The 24,669-nt window shown below is 47.9% G+C and overlaps 1 protein-coding gene across 4 annotated transcripts in view; it reads right to left on the bottom strand.

Moving 5' to 3' along the window:
- Positions 1-24,669, bottom strand: part of tusc3 (tumor suppressor candidate 3) — a 921,641-nt gene that overhangs the window by 758,724 nt on the left and 138,248 nt on the right. The window lies entirely within an intron of this gene.

Below are 24,669 nucleotides of genomic sequence, written 5' to 3'. Positions count from 1 at the left end.
ACTGAGAGTAGCAAGGGCACAGAATGTACTCTGAGTGGGGGACTTCAATGTCCATCACCAAGAGTGGCTTGGTAGCACCACTACTGACTGCCTGACAGTTAATTGGCATTAATCCCCTTCCTGCCTCGGATTTTCCCACCACACCCACCTCCTCGGAGTTTGGAAAATCGAGCCCATAGAGTACAAAAGCCAGGAAGTTATGCTGAACCTTTATAATACACTAGTATGGCCCCTGCTGTAGTATTGTGTTCAATTCTGGGCGCCTCCCTTTAGGAGGGACGTGAAGGCTTTGGAGAAGGTACAGAAAAGATTTACTAGAATGGTTCCAGATGAGGGAATTATAGTTACATGGATAGACTAGAGAAGCTGGGGTTGTTCTCGTTGGAGCAGAGAAGGCTAAGAGGAGATTTGATAGAGGTGTTTCAAATCATGAAGTATTTAGATAGAGTAAGTAAAGAAAAACTGCTTCCAATGGCTGAAGGGTCGATAACGAGAGGGCACAGGTTTAAGATGATTGGCAAAAGAACGAGAGGAGAAATGTGGAAAAGCTTTTTTACGAAATGAGTGGTTAGGATTTGGAATGCATTACCTGATAGGGTAGTGGATACAGATTCAACAGTAGCCTTCAAAAGCGAATTGGAGAAATACTTGAAGGAGAAAAAATTGCAGGGCTATGGGGAAAGAGCAGGGGTGTGGGAGTAACTGGATTGCTCTTCGAAAGAGCCGGCGGCGGCTCGATCGGCCTCCTCTGTGCTGTACTATTCTAGGATTCGATGAGATTTGAAATGGCTGTTATCCAGTACCAGCATGTGTAAAAAATCTGATTAGCTCAAACTTTAACAGTTGCAGAAAGTAAATATTTCAAAAGATACTCATTACAAAATTCTCCATCTGTCAGTAAATTCTCCATCTGTCATTAAATTCTCCACTTGCTTTTGAACTTTAAATAATGTTATCCATCCATGTGACTTTGATTCATATGGGAGCCGAGGCAGTTAGTGTTGGCAGGACACTCAATCAGTGGGGAGATCATAAACAAATCCTATCCTGCCCATGCCCAGTTTCCACACACATGCACTTTCCAGCAGGATCACTGGATAGTGATCAAGAGTGAGAGCCCATGTTGAGTTCATCCCCTTCTTAGCTAAAGAGTGCTGAGATTAACTGTACCCCATACCGGCAGTCGGAGTGACATCAGCTAGTTAAGCACAGAGCAGCGATTGAAGCTGACACAGTACCATGCTTGTCAGTGCACATAGCAACTGGGCCACATGAGTTGATGATGCTATGAAGAGAGATGTTGCATTACTCTGAATTTTTCCCTTCAATAGTCAGCAGTCAAAATTTTATATGAAAATCAAGTACTTACTTAGTTTCCTTACAATTCACATTGTTATAAAGTTGAGCTATTCAATGACTCCTTTGTGTACTACAACTCCCTTACACTCAAGTAATGTCAAGGTAGGTAATCTACAGTATGCACTCAGCATAAAGAATTGTACAACAGAATGTATTTATGTCTTTCTTAGCACAAGCCTGTATATAAATAAGTATTAAAGTTTGTGTTGTTTATTGTCCCTCCTTTGTGTAATTGTCCTACATTTTAAATCTGTAGTATTCTATACACATGTAGATAAAACCCAGCAAATTGTTGACTACATACAGTAAGATAGGTTGTGAACTTTGTAGGGTCTTTTTCATGCCTTGAAATGGCATGCATCCTGCAAATACCATAGCAGAGTTTTTTTTTATTCAGTGTGGGAAATGTGGGCATCATTGGCAAGGCTGGCATATGTTGCCCATCCCCAGTTGCCTAGATTTGATACAATCGAGTAGCTTGCTAGCTCACTTCAGAGGACAGTTAACAACATTGGCATGGGATTGAGTTTTTAAAACAATTCTACAGCTTCATGTTACAAGCCTTTTATTTCCGGATTTTATTTCTTAAACTTAATTTAAATTCTCAAACTACCATGGTGGGATTTGATCTCATGGGCCCCGATTTTCGGCTTGTGTGGGAAATGGTCGGATTTCCCCGAATGTGGGGTTTCTGACACACATAAAAAAGTGTCAGCCAGCTCCACGCAATTTTCCCTCAAGTGGCAAATTAATTCCCAGCATGTGGGAAGCCTTGCTAATTGTCCAATTCGAGTCAGAAATCCTCACAGTATGATGTCATCATTCGTGGTGCTTTCAAGGTCCATAGCAAGCATTGCATCCTCTGAAGGCTTCCCAAAGAACCATACAGGATGGCAGAGGAGCCTGCAGCAGCTGTGGCCAGTGCCAGACCCCGAGCTGCCTCCAAATTTGACGAGGCTTCACTGCAGGCATTATTGGATGGGGTTAGGGCCCACAGGGAGGTCCTCGTCCCTAGGTCAGGGAGGAAGAGGCCTCCCACTGAGACCAATGCTGCATGGATGCAGGTGTCAGCAGATGCCAACTCGCTGTGAGTCACCAGAAGAACCTTGGCATTACATCTCTAACTCCTTCCTTTACTCCCCCACAGTACCATCCAGAGCCCCCGTCCTCACTGTGGAGGAGGAAGAGGCTGTGCAGCCAGACTCCTCAGAGGAAGCTCCAACCTCTGAGGGCGCAGCGTCAGCAGAAGTAAGCGCACCCAGCACCAGCGCAGACACTCACACCTCAGGGGGACATTCAGGACATAGAGTAGTGTTGTCACCTGGTGTTTCACAGCTCACAAGTGAGCCTCAGCAGATTCTGGAGACAGGGACAGCAGTGGAGAGTCCTCGTCGGAGGGTGCAGGACTCTGCCAGCTCAGCTCAGCTGTGCTGCATGTCAACCCTCTGCCTCTGGGTCCACCCGCAAGAGAAGAGGTGATGGATCACCATGCACAGATGCAGGAGTCTCTGGCAGGTTTTGTCTCGAGGGTCGCTGCGAGTGTGTAGCGAATGGAGGAGTCCATAGTGGCCATGAGCAGAGCCTTTGTGGACTCATTGGTGCATGAACGCATCACCATGGAAAGGTTGGCAACCTCCATGGAGGAGATAACTCGTCAGTATACGGAAAACATGGTGCGTGCTCATAAGAGAATGACATCTCTTGAGGAGCGTTGGCCATCTGTTGAACAGAGAAACCAGATCTTCATGGAAGTCCTTCTGAGTAGGACTGCCAGTGCAGAAACGGGTCCCACTGGCCCCCTAAAGCGCAGCAAGGTGCTCTCAAGTCACTTCCAAGCACTGGCCCCTTCTGGCTTGTGCAGCTTCAGGTGAGTGAGCAGCAGCCTGGTGCTGCTGGTAATCATCCTGCTGTTCCTGGTTCTGCTGCTGCCACCTCTGCTGTTGGAGATCCTCTAATGCCAGGAAGGGAAGGTGCCAAAGGCCTCCCATGCTTCTAGCAGATGCCTCGTTGAGGAGGTCCTGAGTTAGGGTGGTGAGAGGGGCTTCCCAGGAGCTCACACTGAAGAAGTGTGTGAGGCTCCAGCTTTCTGCAACTGCTCCTAAGGCTTCAAATAGTTCCCCCAAGCCTTGATCAACAAGGTCCTGCAGCCTGCAAATGCTGCCTCTTTAAATATCTTCAGCCCTCAGCGACCTGCTGCTGCAAGCAAGCAAGCCAGCTGTTTTCACGCCAGCTCTCATCGGCAGGGTTCCCCGCAGGCGGGTTTCAGGTGGGGAAAGCCCCAAAGTCGCAACGGCACGGGAAAATCGTCCTTAACAAGGTGATCATTGGTGATTAGTGCTCCGACGAGCAGTCCCGCCAGCGGTGGGCGGGACTGAAGTGGGGCGCGTGGAAACGGCGGTCCGAAAGTCGGACGGGGCGGGGAATCAGGCGGGGGGGGTCCCGACACGCTTTTTCCGCGATTTTCGGACCACGGCCGCATGAAAAGCCGCCCGACAACTGCCCGAAAATCGGGGCCCTGTTCTCCGGATTATTAGTCCAGACCTCGTCCTCACCAATCTACCTGTTGCAGATGCATCTGTCCATGAGAGTATTGGTAGCAGTGACATTGTGGAAATTAAGTCCCGTCTTCACACTGAGAACATCCTCCATCGTGAAGTGTGGCATTACCACCGTGCTAAATGGGATAGATCTAGCAGCTCAAAATTGGGCATCCATGAGGCGCTGTGGGCCATCAACAGCAACAGGACTGCATTCCACCACAATCTGTAAACTCATAACCCGGCATATCCCTCACTCTACCATTACTATCAAGCTAGGGGAGCACCCTGGTTCAACAAGGAGTGTAGAAGAGCCTGCAAGGAGCAGCACCAGGGGTACCTAAAAATGAGGTGCCAATCTGGGGAAGCTGCAACACATGCATGCTAAAAAATGGAAGCTGCATGCTATAGACAGGGCTAAGCGATCCCATAATCAACAGATCAGATCAAAGCTCTGCAGTCCTGCCACATCCAGTCGTGAATGGTGGTGGATCATTAAACAACTAACGGGAGGAGGAGGTTCCATGAATATCCCCATCCTCAATAACTGTGGAGCCCAGCACGAGAGTGCAAATGACAAAGCTGAAGCATTTGCAACCATCTTCAGCCAGAAGTGCCGAGTGGATGATCCATATCGGCCACCTCCTGAGGTCCCCACCTTCACATAAGCCAGTCTTTAACCAATTCGATTCACTCCACGTTATATGAAGAAACGGCTGAGCGCATTGGATACAGCAAAGGCTATGGGCCCCGACAGCATCCCGGCTATAGTGCTGAAGACTTGTGCTCCAGAACTAGCCACGCCTCTAGCTAAGCTGTTCCAGTACAGCTACAACACTGGCATCTATCCGACAATGTGGAAAACTGCCCAGGTATGTCCTGTCCACAAAAAGCAGGACAAATCCAATCCGGCCAATTACCACCCCATCAGTCTACTCTCAATCATCAGCAAAGTGATGGAAGGTGCCATCGACAGTGCTACCAAGCGGCACTTACTCACCAATAACCTGCTCACTGATGCCCAGTTTGGGTTCCACCTAGACCACTCGGCTCCCAACCTCATTACAGCCTTGGTCCAAACATGGACAAAGGAGCTGAATTCCAGAGGTGAGGTGAGAGTGACTGCCCTTGTCATCATGGCAGCATTTGACCGAGTGTGGCATCAAGGAGCCCTAGTAAAACTGAAGTCAATGGGAATCGGGGGGAAAGCTATCTACTGGCTGGAGTCATACCTAGCACAAAAGAAGCTAGTTGTGGTGGTTGAAGGTCAATCATCACAGCCCCAGGACATCGCTGCAGGAGTTCCTCAGGGCAGTGTCCTAGGCCCAACCATCTTCAGCTGTGTCATCAATGACCTTCCCTCCAACATAAGGTCAGAAACGGGGATGTTCGCTGATGACTGCACAGTGTTCAGCGCCATTCACAACTCCTCAGATAATGAAGCAGTCCATGCCCGCATGCAACAAGACCTGGACGATGTTCAGGCTTGGGCTGATAAGTGGCAGGTGACATCTGCACCACAGAAGTGCCAGGCAATGACTATCTCCAACAAGCGAGAGTCTAACCACCGCCCAATGACATTCAATGGCATTACCATCGCCGAATCCCCCACCATCAACATCCTGGAGGGTCACCATTGACCAGAAACTTAACTGGACCAGCCACATAAATACTGTGGCAACAAGAGCAGGTCAGAGGCTAGGTATCCTGCAGCGAGTGTCTCACCTCCTGACTCCCCAAAGCCGTTCCACCATCTACAAGGCACAAGTAAAGAGTGTGATGGAATGCTCTCCACTTGCCTGGATGAGTACAGCTCCAACACCACTCATGAAGCTCGACACCATCCAGGACAAAGCAGCCCGCTTGATTGGCACCCCATTCACCACCTTAAACATTCACTCCCTCCACCACCGACGTACCGTGGCTGCAGTGTGTACCATCTACAAGATGCATTGCTGCAGCTCGTCAAGGCTTCTTCGGCAGCACCTCCCAAACCCGCGACCTCTTCCACCTAGAAGGAGAAGGGCAGCAGGCGCATGGGAACACCACCACCTCCAAGTTCCCCTCCAAGTCACACACCATCCTGAATTAGAAGTATATCACAGATCCTTCATCGTCGCTGGGTCAAAATCCTGGAGCTCCCTACCTAACAGCACTGTGGGAGTACCTTCACCACACGGACTGCAGCGGTTCAAGGTGGCTCACCACCACCCTCTCAAGGGCAATTAGGTATGGGCAATAAATGCTGGCCTTGCCGGTGACACCCACATCCCAGGAACGAATTTTTAAAAATGTACGCTGATGACACCCAGCTCTACCTTTCCACCACTAAACAAGCTATATTGTTTGTAACTCCGCAAACCTATTTTATAAATCAGCTTTGCAAAATGTTATTCTATTTTTCTTATAGTATGCATCAGTGACCAAAAGTGACCTTGCAGTTTTTCTTCACGAAGCCTGCACTATGAGTCCTTTGAGTACTGAAAGGCCTTTATAACTCTGAAAATATGCTTTTTACTTTCGTGAAATTATTTATGCAATGTACAACAGAGAAATATACTATATAAAATGAAAGAACATTTCTTCTGTCATAGTATTTATGAAGTAAACTGCTTTTTTTAAATTTAAATGTTCTGTCAGCTGTGGCTCAGTGGTAGCAGCCTTGCCTCTGAGTCAGAAGGTCGTGGGTTCAAGCCCCATTCCAGAGACTTGAGCACAAAATCCAGGCTGACACTCTTGACACTCCAGTGCAGTATTGAGGGAGTGCTGAACTATCGGAGGTACAATCTTTCGGAGGCGATGTTAAACCAAGACCTCATCTGCCCTCTCAGGTGGGCGTAAAAGGTCCCATGGCACTATTTCAAAGAACAGGAGTGTTCTTCTGGTGTTCTGGCCAATCGTTATCCCTCAACCAACATCAGTAAAATAGATAATCTGGTCATTATCACATTGCTGCTCGTGGGAGATTGCTGTGTGCAAATTGGCTGCCGCGTTTTCTAGCTTACAACAGTGACTGCAGTTCAAAAATATTTCTTTAGCTGTAAAGTGCTTTGGGACATCCTGGGGTTGTGAAAGGCGCTATATAAATGGAAGTTCTTTCTTTGTAGAAATGCTAATTCATTCCTCAAAGATGTAATTACCCATTAAAAGGGGAGGGTGCCTCAAAATCATAAATATTATTAAAAAGAAAGATACCTGTAGACCTAGAGGTGCCTCTCAATCATTCTTGTAGTTCATGCTTTCAAATCGGTAGTTGGAAACAGTGCAAGAATAGAGGATTATGAGCAGTGATGCGCCATCAATTACTCAAAAGACTGAGGTTGAGCGAGTAACAATCAGGCTTTTATTAGCTAAAGAATGAAGGTCTTGTCTCGAGTGGTCGACCCGTCCAGAATACTAAGGGACTGGGAGGTAGTCACTTATATACCTGGAACAGTGGGAGGAGTCAGCCGAGGCATGTCCAGACCTGGACCTAGTGGAATACACATACAGACACAGACAGGTATAACAGTGGTTTACCACATTCACCCCTTGTTTAAAAATGAGTCCGGCGGGGTGAAGTGTATTTAAAAGTTCATGTATTGGAGTCTCTCCGGAGGTCTTGTCTGCCGCTGTGATCGACGTGGCGACGGCAGGGGTGGTGGAGCTTCCGGCGTCGCGTCCCGTGTAGGCTGGGGCCCTGGAGTGTAGTCCTCGTGGGTGACGGTCCAAGGCGAGCCGGCTGCTGGGGTTGGATATCGGGTCGTGGGGGGGGGGGGGTGGTAATGGGTAGTGGGTTACAGCGGTCCCCGAGGGTGCGAGGTCTCGTATGGAGACTGTGTCGTAGTGGGTTACAGCGGTCCCCGAGGGTGCGAGGTCTCGTATGGAGACTGTGTCCTCCCGCCCGTCCGGGTACGCAATGTAAGCGTACTGGGGGTTGGCGTGGAGGAGGTCGACCCTCTCGACCAGGGGGTCCATTTTATTGGCCCTCACGTGTCTTCTCAGTAGTACCGGCCCTGGGGACGTCAGCCATGGCGGTAATGATGTCCCCGATGTGGACTTCCTTGGGAAGACAAACATTTTCTCGTGAGGGGTGGCATTGGTGGCAGTGCCCGAATCGAGTGGAGCGCATCGGGGAGCACCTCCTGCCAGCGGGAGGTCGGAAGGCCCCTAGACTTTAAGGCTAGTAGGGCGGCCTTCCAAACTGTTGCATTCTCTCTTTCCACCTGTCCGTTCCCCCAGGGGTTGTAACTGGTGGTCCTGCTTGTGGCTATACCCCTAGCGAGCAGGTACTGGCGGAGTTCGTCGCTCATAAACGATGAGCCCCGGTCGCTATGGATATAGCTGGGGAAACCGAACAGGGTGAAGAGGCTGTTCAGAGCTTTAATGACCGTGGCACTGGTCATGTCCGGGCAGGGGATAGCGAACGGGAACCGGGAGTACTCGTCAATGATGTTGAGGAAGTACACATTGCGGTCGGAGGAGGGGAGAGGCCCTTTGAAATCGACGCTCAGGCGTTCGAAAGGGCGAGTGGCTTTTATCAGGTGGGCTCTGTCTGGTCTATAAAAGTGCGGTTTGCACTCAGCGCAGACTTGGCAGTTCTTGGTCATGGTCCTGACCTCCTCGATGGAGTAAGGCAGGTTGCGGGCCTTGATGAAGTGGAAGAACCTGGTGACCCCCGGGTGGCAGAGGTCATTGTGGAGGGCCCTCAGCCTATCGATCTGCGCGCTGGCGCAGGTGCCACGCGATAGGGCATCTGGGGGTTCATTGAGCTTCCCAGGCCGGTACAAGATCTCGTAATTGTAGGTGGAAAGTTCGATTCTCCACCTCAAGATCTTGTCATTTTTGATTTTGCCCCTCTGCTTGTTGTTGAACATAAAAGCAACTGAACGCTGGTCAGTGAGCAGGGTAAATCGTTCTCCGGCCAGGTAGTGCCTCCAATGACGCACAGCCTCCACGATAGCCTGGGCCTCCTTCTCGACCGCGGAGTGTCTGGTCTCCGGGCGCTGGAGGGTTCGTGAGAAGAATGCCACAGGTCTCCCCGCCTGATTAAGGGTGGCAGCCAGAGCGAAGTCGGACGCATCGCTTTCCACCTGGAAGGGGATGGATTCGTCCACTGCGTGCATGGTGGCTTTGGCAATGTCTTCCTTGATATGGTGGAAGGCTAAGCGGGCCTCTGCCGTCACGGGAAAAGAGGTGGACTTGATCAGCGGACGGGCTTTGTCTGCATAGTAGGGGGCTCACTGAGCGTAGTAGGAAAAAAACCCTAGGCACCTCTTCAGAGCTTTTAGGCAGTGGGGCAGTGGGAGTTCCATAAGGGGACGCATCCGGTCCGGGTCGGGACCGATGACCCCGTGTTCCACAACACAGCCAAGGATGGCGAGGCGGTCTGTGCGGAATATGCACTTCTCCTTGTTATATGTCAGGTTCAGGAGTTGGGCGGTGCGGAGGAATTTCTCGAAGTTTGCGTCATGGTCCTGCAAGTCATGGCCGCAGATGGTCACATTATCTAGGTAAGGGAAAGTGGCCTGCAGCTCGTTTTGATCGACCATCCGGTCCATCTCCCTTTGGAAGACGGAGGCCCCGTTGGTAACGCCGAAGGGAACCCTAAGGAAGTGATAGAGGCGGCCGTTTGCCTCAAAAGCAGTATACTGGCGGTCTTCAGGGCTGATGGGGAGCTGGTGGTATGCCGATTTCAGGTCAATGGTCGAAAAGACGCGGTACTGCGCGATCTGGTTGACCATGTCAGCTATGCGGGGGAGTGGGTAGGCGTCCAGCAGGGTGTAGCGGTTTATTGTTTGGCTGTAGTCGATGACCAGGCATTGTTTCTCGCCGGTCTTAACGACCACAACCTGGGCTCGCCAGGGGCTGGAGCTGCCCTCAATAATCCCCTCCTTCAGGAGCCGTTCCACTTCGGTTTTGATGAAAACCCTGTCCCCGGCACTGTATCGCCTGCTCTTTGTGGCGATGGGCTTACAGTCGGGGGTGAGGTTAGCAAACAGTGGGGGGGGTGGGACTCTGAGTGTGGAGAGGTTGCATCTGGTGCCCGGCGGGCAATTTGGAGGCTGCTGGCTGCGGACTGTGAGTGGGGGGAGGGGGCCACCGTACGCCATCGTAACGCTTTTGAGGTTGCACTGGAAATCCAACCCTTGTAGAACGGCAGCGCAGAGGTCGGGCAGGACCAGTAGTTTAAAATTATTGAACACAGTCCCGTCTACTACTAGTGTCACCACGCAGTAGCCGCCAATGTCCGCTGACTGGGACTCGGAGGCCATAGAAATCCGCTGGTGCGCAGGCAGGACTGGGAGAGAGCAACGCCGCACCGTGTCGGGGTGGATGAAGCTCTCTGTGCTCCCGGAGTCAAAAAGGCAGTTTATTGCATGGCCGTTTACCTTAACGTCCATTTTGGACCGAGCTAGCTGGTGCGGTCTTGTTTGGTCCAGCGTCACAGAGGCCAGCGTAGGGGTCGGTGTGTCGCTGCGAGTATCAGATGGGGGGGGGTTGGCGGTCTGCTGCGTCCCGGCTGGTGTCCAAGATGGCGGCGTCCATGATTCCCATGTGGCTGGAGTCGTCCAAGATGGCTGCTGCTGCGGTGGTTCGCACATGGCTGGGGAGGCCCAAGATGGCGGCCCGCACGGCCCACACGCGGCGCTGTTGGGGGCCCAAGATGGCGGCTCGCACGGCCCACACGCGGCGCTGCTGGCGTTCGGGGTGGCTTTGGCCTTGCAGACGCTGGCATAGTGTCCCTTTTTCCCGCAGCCCGAGCAGGTCGCATTCTTCGCCGGGCAGCGCGCTCTGGGGTGTTTGACCTGGCCACAGAAGTAGCATTTCTGGCCTTGGGATACTGCTGTCTGGCTTTGGGACACTGCTGCGGTAGTTGCGCCGTTGTTGGGCTGTGGCTGGGGTGGCACGGTGCTATGGGGCTGTCCTACCGTGTCCCAGGTTGTCGTTCCCCGCGGCATCCACGGTGCAGAGCAGTAGGCATCCATGCCCCGGAAGGCTGCGTCCAGCGTTAGTGCGATGTCGGAGGCTTTGTCGAGGGTGAGGTCACTCTGCTCCAGCAGTCGCTGTCGGGTGTAGTTGGACCTGTGGCCCGCTACGAAGGCATCCCGGATCAGTTCCTCCGTGTACTTAGTGGGCGTTACCGCCTTACACCCACAGGCCCGGCCAAGCACGGACAGTGCTTGGAGGTATTCCTCAGTCGATTCCCCAGGTTGTTGCTTGCGACTCCCCAGAAGGTGCCTAGCGTATACTTCGTTCACAGGGTGCGTGTACTGGGTCTTGAGGAGCTGGAGGGCGGCTGTGTACGAGGTCGCGTCCCGGATGACTGAGTACACTCGGTGGTTCACCTTGGAGAACAGGACAGACAGTTTGTCCGCATCCGTTTCGACCGCAGTGGAGGCAGTCAGGAATGTCTCGAAGCACGTGAGCCAGTGAGCAAACTTGGTGGAAGCGTCCGCTTCCCGACTGTCCAGGTCCAGGCATGCTGGTGTGAGGATCTTCTCCATTATAAAAAATTTAGTTAACAAAATTGATGCGCCATCAATTACTCAAAAGACTGAGGTTGAGCGAGTAACAATCAGGCTTTTATTAACTAAAGAATGAAGGTCTTGTCTCGAGTGGTCGACCCGTCCAGAATACTAAGGGACTGGGAGGTAGTCACTTATATACCTGGAACAGTGGGAGGAGTCAGCCGAGGCATGTCCAGACCTGTACCTAGTGGAATACACATACAGACACAGACAGGTATAACAGTGGTTTACCACAAGCAGTAAATTCACAAAGTCAGTAGAAAGGAACGACTAAAACATAGGTATTCAAACTGGGTCCCCAAACCACAAGGGGAATCTCTGAGGTCATCAGATTTTCATCTGCCTATCATCAGATTCTGTATTTATTGATTTATTAGCATATCATTTCCTATTGTGCTGTAATAAGAATGTATCTATAAAGATAGCATAATTCATTTTTTTTTAAAGAGTGTGTCTAAGGGAACCAAACACAAAAAGGTTCAAAAACCATTGAACAAGACGCAACATGTACGGGTATTTCTCTGTATGATTTTTCAATAATTCAATGGACTCTTTCATAGTTACAATTTTATTCACTTTTGTGTCACAAATCACCACAATTTAAATTCAACAAAAATATAGCAGCAGCAACATTGAAGTGTGCCAGAAATTAAAAATTAGTTACTAATTTGCAACCAGTAAAATCCACTTCACAAACAATGAATCCAGGATTTAATGTAACTACTGGTGTTTTCATGGAGGCCAATTGAAATAGAGAAAATAACATCTTGCTCTGTACTTTACAGAAATTGTAAAATTTGCAACTTCCTCTTTTTGAAGAACAGTCTATAGAAAAAACTTTTAATCTCTAGTTGTACATCCTATTTGCTGTATTAGAAAAAAAATCATAATTTATCTGGTCTGAGAAAGTAACCTTCAACTTTTCACAGTGAGAGATCAGCCAACTGAATACTCAATCTAATTTGAATTTTCTGAATAGAAAAATTGCTTAGGTGATGTATATGGAGCTATGTCTCCATACAATCTCAATGCATACCACTGTGCCCCCACCTCTGATGAATCTATTCTGCTGTTGGGACAGGATGTACCGAGGGAAGGTGATGGAAGCGAGTGGGCCTGCATCAGGTGATGGGGAAATCAATACAAGGGAATAACTTACGTGACCTATTCCTCACCAACTTAACTTTGCAGTCACACCTGTCCACAATAGCACTGACAGGAATAACTACTGCACAATCCTTGTGAAGAGAAAGTTTCACCTTCAGTGAGGATATCTTCCATCGTCTAGTGCGGAACTAACACCCTGTTAAGCAGGACAGGTCTAGTTGCCTAAAACTGGGCATCCGTGAGGCACTCTGGACAATCAGCAGCAGAATTGTATACCAATGTAATCTGTAACCTTATGGTTCGGCATATCCCTATCCACAAAAGCAGGACAAATTTAACTTGGCCAATTTTTGCCCGATTAGCCTCCTCCCTATCATCAGCAAAAATGATGGAAGGAACTATCAATAGTAACAACTCACTTACTAATAATCTGCTTGCGAATGCTCAGTCAGGTTCTGCCAGAGCTATTTGGTTCCTGACTTCATCACATCCTTGATCCAGGCATGGACACAAAAGCTGTATGCCAGAGGAGAAGTGAGAGTAACTGGCCTCACCATCAAGGCAGCATTCGACTAAGTATAGCACCAAAGCACCCTAGCAAAAATGAGGTCAGTGGAGGTCAAAGGAAACCCCTCCAGTAGCTGGAATCACACTAGATGAAAATGACGATGGCTGTGGTTGCGAGAGGCCAACATCACAGCTCCAGGACATTGCTGCTGGAGTTGTTTATGGCAGTAACCTTGGCCCAATCATCTTCAGCTGCTTCAACAATCACCTTCCCTCCATCAGAGTCAGGAGTGGTGCTATTCCCTGACTATTCTACAGTGTTCAGTTCCATTCAGAATTCCTCCAATAATGAAGCAGCTCAATACAGTCGGATTGGTGAACACCCAGGCTTGATCTGACAAGTGGCAGATAACATTTGTGCTACACAACTTCCAGGTAATAACCATCTACAACAATAAGAGCCCAACCTCCCCCTGACCTTCAACAGCATCAACACGGATTCTCCCACTATCAAGATCATGGTGTGGGATGGGGGGGTCACCACTGACCAGAAGTTTAACTGGAGCAACTATATCAACAACGTGGTTACAAAACCAGGGAAAAGACTGGGGCCTAGAAATTGAGGTTGCGCTGCGCCGGGGCTTAATGCCGGAAATTTAGCGCCGGTGCTAAGTCGCGCTGTGCGCGCCAAAAATTCAGTAGCGGCGCGCCCAAACGGCTGCCGGCGCTACTGAAGGCTGTTTGCGCCTGAAAACTGGCGCTACGCGCCGCATTGCGCTGCTATTCCGGCGCTGCGGCGCCCGATGCGGTGCGGCAGGCTCGGGAAGTGCAGGCCTCCTCCTTCAGTTAAGGAGGAGCTGCCTGCACCCGCCCGCTGGCCGGTAAAATCTTCACAAAAATGAGCCCGGCACCTTGGGGAAGTGCCGGGCTCGCAGCCGAGAAGCATCTGTTCCGCGGGGGGGGGGGGTGGGGGAGTCAGGGAAGGGAGGTGCGGGCAGGCGGCCGGCGGGAAAGCGGCCGGCCGCCGCTCCACCTTTATGCGCCGGCGCAAAGTCGTGCAAGACTCTGTTGCCAGAGTCTTAGTTGCGGCTGCCACGGGCGAGGCGGCCGCAACTGAATTTCGGCGCTGGGGCCCGTCACCACGGCAACCGGGACGCTGCGCACACCGATGACGTCATCGGTGCCGGCGCAGCGCTACCGGTGTAACGCCGATGTTGGGCCCTAGTCAATTTCAAAACCGGCTGTAAGTCCAGCGCAATGCCCTCTAGCGCCGCAAAATGGGCGCTAAGCCCACTCAATTTCTAGGCCTGGGTATTCTGTGATGGGTGGTTCGCACCTGACTTCTCAAAGCCTGTCCACCACCTACAAGACTCAAATCAGGAGTGTGAAGGAATACTCAACACTTGGATGGGTGCAGCCGCAACAACACTCAAGAAGCTTGGCATCATCCATGATAGCGCAACTGTTTGACAAGTTTCCATGCCACTGGAATCAATATCCATCCTCTCCACCATTGACACACTGTGGTTGCAGCAACTCACCATGCTTACTTCAAGAGCACCTCCCAGCCCTTTGAGCTCTACCGACAAGAACAAGATCCTGGGAATATCACCACTTCCAAATTCCACCAAGACACACACTACCTTGACGTTTGTCACCATTTCTTGAGGGCCAAAAGCCTGGAATTCCCTGCCTAACACCAATGTTGAAGCACCACCAGCACAAGGATTACAATAGTTCAAAGTAAAGGTCCACCATCAGCTTCTCAGGGCAATTAGGTATGGCCACTAATACACTGCCGAAATTCACTGTCTAGGCTCCCACATGACAAATTCACCTTTGGGAAAGGTATGAGACCTTGGCCAGTGCCCAATGAATGGTGCACCAGCAAGAAGACAACTTCAAGGAAAGCGAAAGGAGAAACTTTACAGAGAAAGAGAAAAAAAATGAAGGTGTTAGGTCACATCATTTTACATTCAATATAATCAAGCAGCTGCCAAACTGTATTTCCAGTCTCCAGACAGTGCTGAATTTGATAGCAGGCCTGTCAGTTTCATACATTCTTATGTATTTTGATTTTCTGAATTACTTTCTTGTATCTGTAGGAAATCAGTCAATTTCTTCAGCTTTTTTTGCCATTTCATACAAGTGCATCTATGGCTGGTAACTTGGGCCGTGACATCAGTAGAACTCCTCTGAAATTCTACCCCATATATTCTGGAATATGCGGTTGCCTCACTAGCACACTGCCATCTTTACCAAAATTCCCTCCAATTCAGCTTCTACCCTACCCACAGCACCAAGACAGCCTTGCTCAAAGTAACAAATAACATCCTGTGGAAAAGAACCCTGTATTTCTCCTGATTTTCAGCTGTCTTTGACACAGATAACCATTCCATTCTCCTCCACAAGCCTTTGCTTCATACTTCACTTCTATGGCACAGCTCTTTCTTGGCTCGACTCCTAATTATCACAACAAATTCACTACATCTCCTTCCATATCCTTTGGCAGGATCCAGGATTCACTCCTTTTCATCATTCACCTGCCACCCTGCAATAGTATCATCTGTAAGCATGCAGTCAGCTTCCACATATACATCAATAGCATCAGTTTACTGCCTCAGACTCCACCACTGACTTCAGCACTGTTGCCGCTGTCTTCGACTGCCAATATAACATTAAAGCTTAATTCTTAAGTTCTTCCAGCTTAATATCAGTAAAGCTGAAGCTGGCTCCTGTCATCACTTCCATGCCATTGTCTTCAACTATGTCAGCTTCCCTAGCTGTCATCTCAAGCTTAGTCCAAAGATGTAATGCTTCGGAGCCCTTCTTGACACTGAGCTGAGCTTCCATCCCCACATCTGTTCAGTCAATATCTTTTTCTACCACCACCAAAATATTGCCTGCATCCAGCTTGGCTCTTCCCAACTGCTGCAAAACCATGCCTATTCATGTTTCAAGGCTCTAGTTCTTGAACATTCATTTTGCTGGCCTCAGTCATCACAAGCTACAACTTAAATAGAATGCTCTAGCCAGCATGCTTTCCCACACAAAGTAAAACATGTCCATCGCCCTCATTTTTTCTAAACTACACTGGCTTCCCGTAACCTAGGGATTGATTATGAAGTCCTTATCCTTGTGTTCAAATCCTTCCATGACTTGGCACCACCCTACCTCCGATCTCCAGTTGTACATCCCTATACACCATCTGCTCCTCAAACACTCCTTAACTGTTCATTCTGACTCTTTCCATGTCACCAGTGGGGGCCACTGTTTCAGCCATTATGCCACATTCTCTAGAACTCTGTTCCAAAATTTATCTTGTTTCCAAAAGTACTGGTGGTAAGTCTGACTGCAACAGATGGAGTATAAGCAGGCATACTAAACAATGTTTCAGAAAATGTTTGTAAAATTATACTAGTAATGTGCAAATTAATGAGCGTTTGCATTAAAAATGTGCACACTTCCTTTAATCAAAGATTGAGTTTCTTGCTCTTCCCATAGTTCTTCTGAAGCTGAGATGGATGGGTTGGATTAATAAGCAGCCCTGTGAATCAAACCAGCGATGTTGGGATGGGAAATGAGCACTCCAGCACATATCCTATTCACTGGCAGAGTCTCAATGAAATTGCAGTTTGGCAAAGCATAGCTGGGTATTTGCCACCTGTAAAACCTGCTGCTACTATAAGAGCCTGCCTTGCAAACTCAATATGCACTCAGCTCAGCTCCCAGGCAATATCATTCAAGCTGGTTAGCTGAGCATATGTTGAATGTATACAATCAACTCTTACAGTAAAAAGCTGGAAACTTCCTTCAACTTCAGATGGGTGGAGAGAGGCAGAACACTGGCATTTTAAAAGCACACTGATTAAAATTACAGTGCTGGAGAGAACAGAAATTGTCTAGGACTGACCAACTGGAAGAAAAATATCCTCTGCAAATTTTGTCATTTCCTCCTCAACTCTCCAGTGATGTTCAGCAACTTTTGCCACACCAAATCACTTGCCTGAATTATTACATCTTGTCCAGTTTTCTTTATTATTCTTGTACTTCTATGGCTGATTAAAGAAAAAAGTGATGCAGAATAACCTATAAATGATTATTCTGCAAATTAGGCAGGATGCAATAATGAGAGTTAATAACTCTAATTAGCCTCTTGATCCATTAATTCTCCTAGGGACCTTCTTGTAATCACTCATCCACACTGTACATACTATGGAAGAAGTTCACCAAAGGCAAATGTTTAATCTGAGATTCCAAGTTGGGAAAAAGTCATCAATTACAGCAAACTAATGTTGTCAGCAATTATTAAAGTTTGTTGTTCTGACAGTATATTCAGAGGAGAATAAACAGTGGCTTCTTAAAGCATGTTTGTCTCTATAGTGGCTACATATATTATATATACATAGAAAAAGACTTGCATTTATATACTGTAGCGCCTTTCACAACCACTGGATGTCCCAAAGCGTTTTACAGCCAATGAAGTACTTTTTGAAGTGTAGTCATTGTTGTAATGTAGGAAACACGGGAGCCAATTTGCACACAGCAAGCTCCCACGAATAGAAATGTGATCATGACCAGATAATCTGTTTTTAGTGATGTTGATTGAGGGATAAATATTGGCTAGAACACCGGGAATAACTCCCCTGCTCTTCTTCAAAATAGTGCCATAGGATCTTTTATGTCCACCTGAGAGGGCAGACGTTTAATGACTCATCCAAAAGATGACACCTCTGACAGTGAGTGCAGCATTCCCTCAGTACTGGACTGGAGTGTCAGCCTAGATTTGTGTGCTCAAGTCGCTGGAGTGGGTCTGGAACCCACAACCTTCTGACTCAGAGGTGAGGTTGCTACCCACATTCTCCTCTGAATGTACTGTCAGTACAATAAACCTTAGTACTTGCGGACATTAGTTTGCTGTAATATACACATATGAATGCTACTTCATCTTATAGTTAAATGAACTCCATCATAAAAGGGACAATCTGTTACCTGTTTAAACAAGTGGCTGACATATACTGATTAACAAATTATGCAAGACAAAAGTATGAAAATAAAAGTAGATTAGATTAGCTACTTGCATTGATTTTAGTGGTATTACCTACGACAGTCACATGATTTTCTTAGAATTTTGGCAGAAATTCTGCAATGTTGTGTTTACTGTGGTTTTGCATAGGCCAATACAGATGCACCAGAACATAAAAGATATTTTTCCCCCAATTTTCTCCACTTCTCTCCTAAAGGCACGAAATCTTGCAGGGTTCACATCCATGAGCACCAGCACCCATCCAGTGCCTCAACCAAGTGGCCATTCTTCACAGGCTAGCATAGAAAATGAGTGTCAAAAGGCTATTTTAGCACTGAAGGGGATGACTGACAGCCCAATTCTGTCTTCACCCAATATGTACACAGGCATACTTACAAGCAGGGACATTGGATGATCATCAGGAACCCTGACTGATTTTTTGCTTTCCTAGCCAAGGGGCATTAAAGGCAACTGCATTGCCTTATCAGTTAACTCAGCACAGGGAATTAAACCCAAGACCTTCTGGGCTGTATGGCTCAGTGCTACGCTGTTTGGTGCCTTTATTCATTAGGCCATGGGTGAACCTCTGTCAAAAATTCTTTAAATCTATTGCTGATAAAAGAAAATTCTTATTACAGTAGCAGTTATGTAATTCTACTAACCTTCAGGTCGTACATCACTAACATTATTTTTAACTATATCATCCTGCCTCTACCATGCTGTATATTGTTAAACAAATCAAAAATTATATTTTTCTTTAAAAGAAATAAACTTTACGCTATATATCACAAATGTAGGGTTCTCAAAATTCCCACATTCCCCAAAAGTTATGGATAAAGTATGGACAAGTTATTAAAAAGGGTACCCAAAATGGCTTCTAAAGCCTCGTGACCAAAACCGACAGGATTTTTAAAACAAGGCCCTGCAAAAAGGCAGGCCCTGAAACGAAAGCTAACATGCATGAATCTGTGAAAAGACTTTGTAAAGCCAGACAGCTAGGTAAACACAGAATATGCATTCTTCACCTTGGAACAGATCAAGTCAGGATGGGCCTAATCTGAAAGCCATCAACTTCTCGCATAAATAATCGGTAACAGCTCACAGGTAGCTGCCAAGCCAGGGAACCTGATTAAGTTTCATAAATGACAAACAGCCAGGATATCGAAGCCATTATACCAGGAGACAACCGCCCCAGAAGTCGTTAAAGTAAATGGCTGTAATCATTTTAAACGAGCCCGCCAAAAGTTAGACAAAGGACTGACCTGATTTGGTGCGCAGATAAGGGGTGAAGAACAGGTATAATTGTAGGCCCATCGGTAGTGATTGGTCTCTTATCTCTTGCCGCTTGCCTCCGGCTCCGGGCACCTGCCTCTCGCTCTCGCTCTCGCTTCGTGCCTCGTGGCGGCCCCTCTTCTCCCTCCCCGCTCGACACCAAGGACGCCCATTACTACACCGGGGCCAAACGCGGGAGGAGAACGAGACCCGAATTCGAAGACACACAGGACACACGCGGCCACAAACAGACGATACGAGATGAGACGAGAAAAACGGTAAAACCGGTAAAGGCAGAGAAGGGCAGCGGAAAGACGCGTTGGGGGACAAACGGCCTAGTTATAAGCTGGTGTTTGATGAATAAGTTGGCGTTCGAAGCATGGATAGTGAAATCAAGACAAACGGCCTAGTTATAAACTGGCGTTTGATGCATGGACAGTAAAGCCCAATTAAGAATAAACTGGTGTTCGAAGCTTGGGTAGGAAAATCTTAACGGTAAAAACCACCAACCGAACCCCAACCGCAGTAATACCGTCGGCGACCGCCCGAAGAAGACCCATCGCGACAAAGTACCCAACGTAGACATTAACGGAGGAAAAGGAGGGTGCTTTGCACAAATAACTCCATCGCCGCACCCTGCGACCACGTGAGAACGACGAACCCCAAAGGACAACAAGAGTAAACCTCAAAACCCACAACCAGTTAAATCAACAGGTTTCGAATTGGTGAGCATGAATTCCTGGCCCCTCGTAGCTCAATCTAGTTAGGTATTGGGGGTGGGATAATGTATTTGTTTCCCTCGATGTACCATGTGTTCCCCATTCCCATATAAGTGTAATTTTATATGCCTGTAGTTATATCAGTAATTCACAGTAAGATTGTGTTTTATTGTGCCTTAATAAAATTGCGGTTTTCTTGCACCAAACCACTTGTCTACTCGATTTTCTGTATCGCCGCCTGTACCTAAGTCCGGTGTCTAGAACCCAGGGGTGTGGGAGCGATTCGAACCGCTCAGAGACAGTCAGAGGTAAAGCTGACTGGGCACACTCCACCCCCTGCACAAAGAATAACAAGTAGCTGACAATGCCTTTCACAGTTCTTTCTCCAGCTCCTGCTGACATTCATAAATACATTTAACCTTTGTTCATGTAGTTTGTAACATCATCGCATCTACTCATGTGAAAAACTGTTTTGCAAGCCACTGCCTGCAATTACTCTACAATCAGCTCTGGAAATTTTTAATGCAGAACATAATTTTATCAAAATAGTTATGTTACCACATTTTGTCTCTGGTAAGCATTCCAATTATTGTAAAGAGGGCATTTGTGACTCTTGGACGCTCTGAAATTACCTCACAGAATAAGTGATTTTGCCAACATGCTCTCACATCACTCAAAATTCACTCTTCGTACTCAGGCAGGTAATACGGCACATTATTTTTTCTGCATGACTGATTTTAATCAGTGAGTGAGAATCTATGCTTGTCATAAAATGTACAGTTGAGTCTTTTGCTTTTTAAATGCTCAAGTATAAAGCACAACTACCTGTTGAGAGCACTCATACGGACAATTATACCTATGAGCTTTTCAAAGTAGATCAAAGTCCTGACATTTGTTACTGAGCTTACGCCTTGATGTTAGCAATTTCTAATCTAAATGACATAAAACCAATATATGTTGCAATATTTAAAACATGACAAAGTTGTACATTTGACGTGAGCTCAAATCCCACCACGGCAGCTGGGGAATTTAATTTCAGTTAATTAAATAATTCTGGAATAAAAAGCTAGTATCAGTAATGGTGACCATGAAACTACCGGATTGTCATTAAAAACCCATCTGGTTCACTAATGTCCTTTAGGGAAGGAAACATGCCGACCTTACCTGGTCTGGCACACACTCGGAGGTCGAACTCCGAACCATCGTCAACACCTTCGCTGAAGCGTATGAGAACATGGGCCTTACACTAAACATCCGCAAGACAAAGGTCATCTACCAACCTGCCCCCACCACACAGTACTGCCCCCCGATTATCAAAATCCACGACGAGGCCTTGGACAACGTGGACCACTTTCCATGCCGCAGGAGCCTACTGTCAACAAGGGCAGACATTGATGACGAAGTCCAACACCGCCTTCAGTGTACAGTGCAGCCTTTGGTTGCCTGAGGAAGAGTGTGTTTGAAGACCAGGACCTCAAACCCAGGACCAAGCTCATGGTCTACAGAGCAGTAGTGATTCCCGCCCCCCTGTATGCTTCAGAGGCATGGACCATGTACAGCAGGCACCTCAAAGCACTGGAGAGGTACTACCAACGCTGCATCCGCAAGATCCTGCAAATCCATTGGCAGGATAGACGCACCAACGTCAGTGTTCTCGCTCAGGCCAACATCCCCAGCATCGAAGCTTTGACCACGTCGATCAGCTCTGATGGATGGGCCACATCATCTGCTTGCCCGATACGAGACTCCCAAAACAAGCGCTCTACTCGGAGCTCCGACATGGCAGGAGAGCCCCAGGTGGGTAGAGGAAACACTTCAAGGACACCCTCAAAGCCTCCTTGAAAAAGTGCAACATCCCCTCCGACACCTGGGAATCCCTGGCCCAAGACCACTCAAAGTGAAGGAGAAGCATCCGGGAAGGCGCCGAACACCTCGAGTCTCTTCACTGGGAGCAAGCGGAAGTCAAGCACAAACAGCGGAAGGAGCGCACATCAACTCAAGCACCCCACCCACCCGCCCCTTCAACCACCGTCTGCCCCACCTGTGACAGAGACTGTAGGTCCTGCGTTGGACTCATCAGTCATCTGAGAACTCATTTTTAGTGTAGAAGCAAGTCATCCTCGGTTCCGAGGGACTGCCTGAGAGAGAGAGAGAGAGAGAGAGAGAGAGAGAGAGAGAGAGAGAGAGAGAGAGAGAGAGAGAGAGAGAGAGAGGCCTATACGTGACTCCAGACCCACAGCAATGTGGTTGACTCGTAACTACCTTCTAAAATGGCTTAGCAAGCCACTCAGTTGTACCAAATCACTACAGAAAACAATAATAAAACTGGACAGACCACCCGGCATCGACCTCGGCACCGACTTCGGTCACGACAAAGGCACACCCAGCCCAGTCGACCCTGCAAAGTCCTCCTCACTAACATCTGGGGACTTGTACGAAAATTGGGAGAGTAGTCCCACAGACTAGTCAAGCAACAGCTGACATAGTCATACTCAAAGAATCATACCTGTCAGCCAACATCCCAGACTCCTCCATCACCATCCCTGGGTATGTCCTGTCCCACCAGAGGAGGCAGCACAGTGGTATACAGTCAGGAAGGAGTGGCCCTGAGAGTTCTCAAAATTGACTTTGGACCCCATGAAGTCTCATGGCTTCAGGTCAAGCATGGGCAAGGAAACTTCCGATTGATTACCACCTACCACCCTCCCTCAGCGGATCAATCAGTACTCCTCCATGTTGAACACCACTTGGAAGTAGCACTGAGGGTAGCAAAGACACAGAATGTACTCTGGGTGGGGGACTTCAATGTATATCACCAAGAGTGGCTCGGTAGCACCACTGCTGACTGAGCTGGCCGAGTCCTGAAGGACAAAGCTGCCAGACTGGGCCTGTGACAGGTGGCGAGAGAACTAACACGAGGGAAAAACCTACTTGACCTCATCCTCACTAATCTACCTGTCGCAGATGCCTGTCTATGACAGTATTGGTAGGAGTGACCACCGCACAGTCCTTGTGGAGATAAAGTCCCGGCTTCACACTGAGGACACCCTCCATCGTGTTGTTTGGCACTACCACCGTGCTAAATGGGATAGATTCAGAACAGGTCTAGCAGCTCAAAACTGGGCATCCAAGAGGCGCTGTGGGCCATCTGCAGCAGGAGAATCATATTCCACCACAATCTGTAACTTCATGGCCCAGCATATCCCTCACTCTACCACTACCATCAAGCCGCGGACCAACACTCATTCAATGAGGAGTGTGCAAGGAGCAGCACCAGGCGTACCTAAAAATGAAGTGCCAACCTGGGGATCCTGCAACACAGGACTACATGCATGTGAAACAGCGAAAGCAGCATGCTATAGACAGAGAAAGGCATTTCCACAACCAATGGATACAGTCCTGCCGCATCCAGTCATGAATGGTGGTGGACAATTAAACAACTAACGGGAGGAGGAGGCTCAATGAACATCCCTATCCTAAATGATGGAGAAGCCCAGCACATGAGTGCAAAAGACATTACATAGGATATACAGCACAGAAACAGACCATTCGGCCCAACCAGTCCATGCTGGCATTTATGCTCCACTCGAGCCACCTCCCGTCTTTCCTCATCTAACTCTATCTGCATAACCCTGTATTCCCTTCTCCCTCACATGCTTATCTAACCGCCCCTTAAATGCATCTATACTATTCGCTTCAACCAATCCCTGTGATAGCGATTTCCACATTCTCACCACTATCTGGGTAAAGTTTCTTTTGAATTCCCTATTTGATTTCTTGGTGACTATCTTATATTGATGGTCTCTAGTTATGCTCTTCCCCACAAGTGAAAACAATCTCCTTGTATACACTCTATCAAAACCTTTCATAATTCTAAAGACCTCTATTCCCTCAGCCTTCTCTTTTCAAGAGAAAAGAGAGCCAGCCTGTTTATCCTATCCTGATAGATACACCATCGCATTTCTGGTGGTATCCTTGTAAATCTTCTATGCACCCTCTCCAGTGCCTCTATATCCTTTTTATAATTTGACAACCAGAATTGTACGCATTAATCCAAGTGTGGTCTAACCAAAGTTCGATACAAGTTATGCATAACTTCACTACTTTTTCAATTCTATCCTTCTAGAAATAAACCCGAGTGCTTGGTTTGCTTTTTTTTTTGGCCTTGTTAACCTGTGTCGCTACTTTTAGTGGTATGCGTATTTGCACTTCGAGATCTCTTTGCTCCACTACCCCACCCAGACTCGCACCCTCCAAGTAATAAGTGACCGCCCAATTTTTCCTACCAAAATGTAATACCTCACATTTATCTGTGTTGAAATTCATTTGCCAATTATACGCCCATTCTGCAAGTTTATTAATGTCTTCCTGTAATTTGTTGCAGTCCTCCTCAGTATTGGCTATCCCCCACAATTTGGTGTCATCCGCAAATTTAGAAGTTGTGTTTTTGGTCCCAGAATCTAAATCGTTAATATAAATTGTGAACAACAGTGATCCCAGCACTGATCCTTGTGGAACACTGTTGTGTCCGTGTGTTAATAGAGATACTGAAGGCAGGAGTTGGTTTCACAGGTGTTTACTGAACAGAGTCTGGAGGTTAACTAACTGATACAACACAATATACAGGCTTA

This window comes from Somniosus microcephalus, chromosome 2, assembly GCF_052327205.1.
Source record: "Somniosus microcephalus isolate GS21.2 chromosome 2, FLI_Smic_1.0, whole genome shotgun sequence".
NCBI classification, from domain to species: Eukaryota; Metazoa; Chordata; class Chondrichthyes; order Squaliformes; family Somniosidae; genus Somniosus; species Somniosus microcephalus.
Note: the sequence above shows the minus strand (reverse complement) of the source record. Positions and strands in the feature narration are given on the sequence as shown.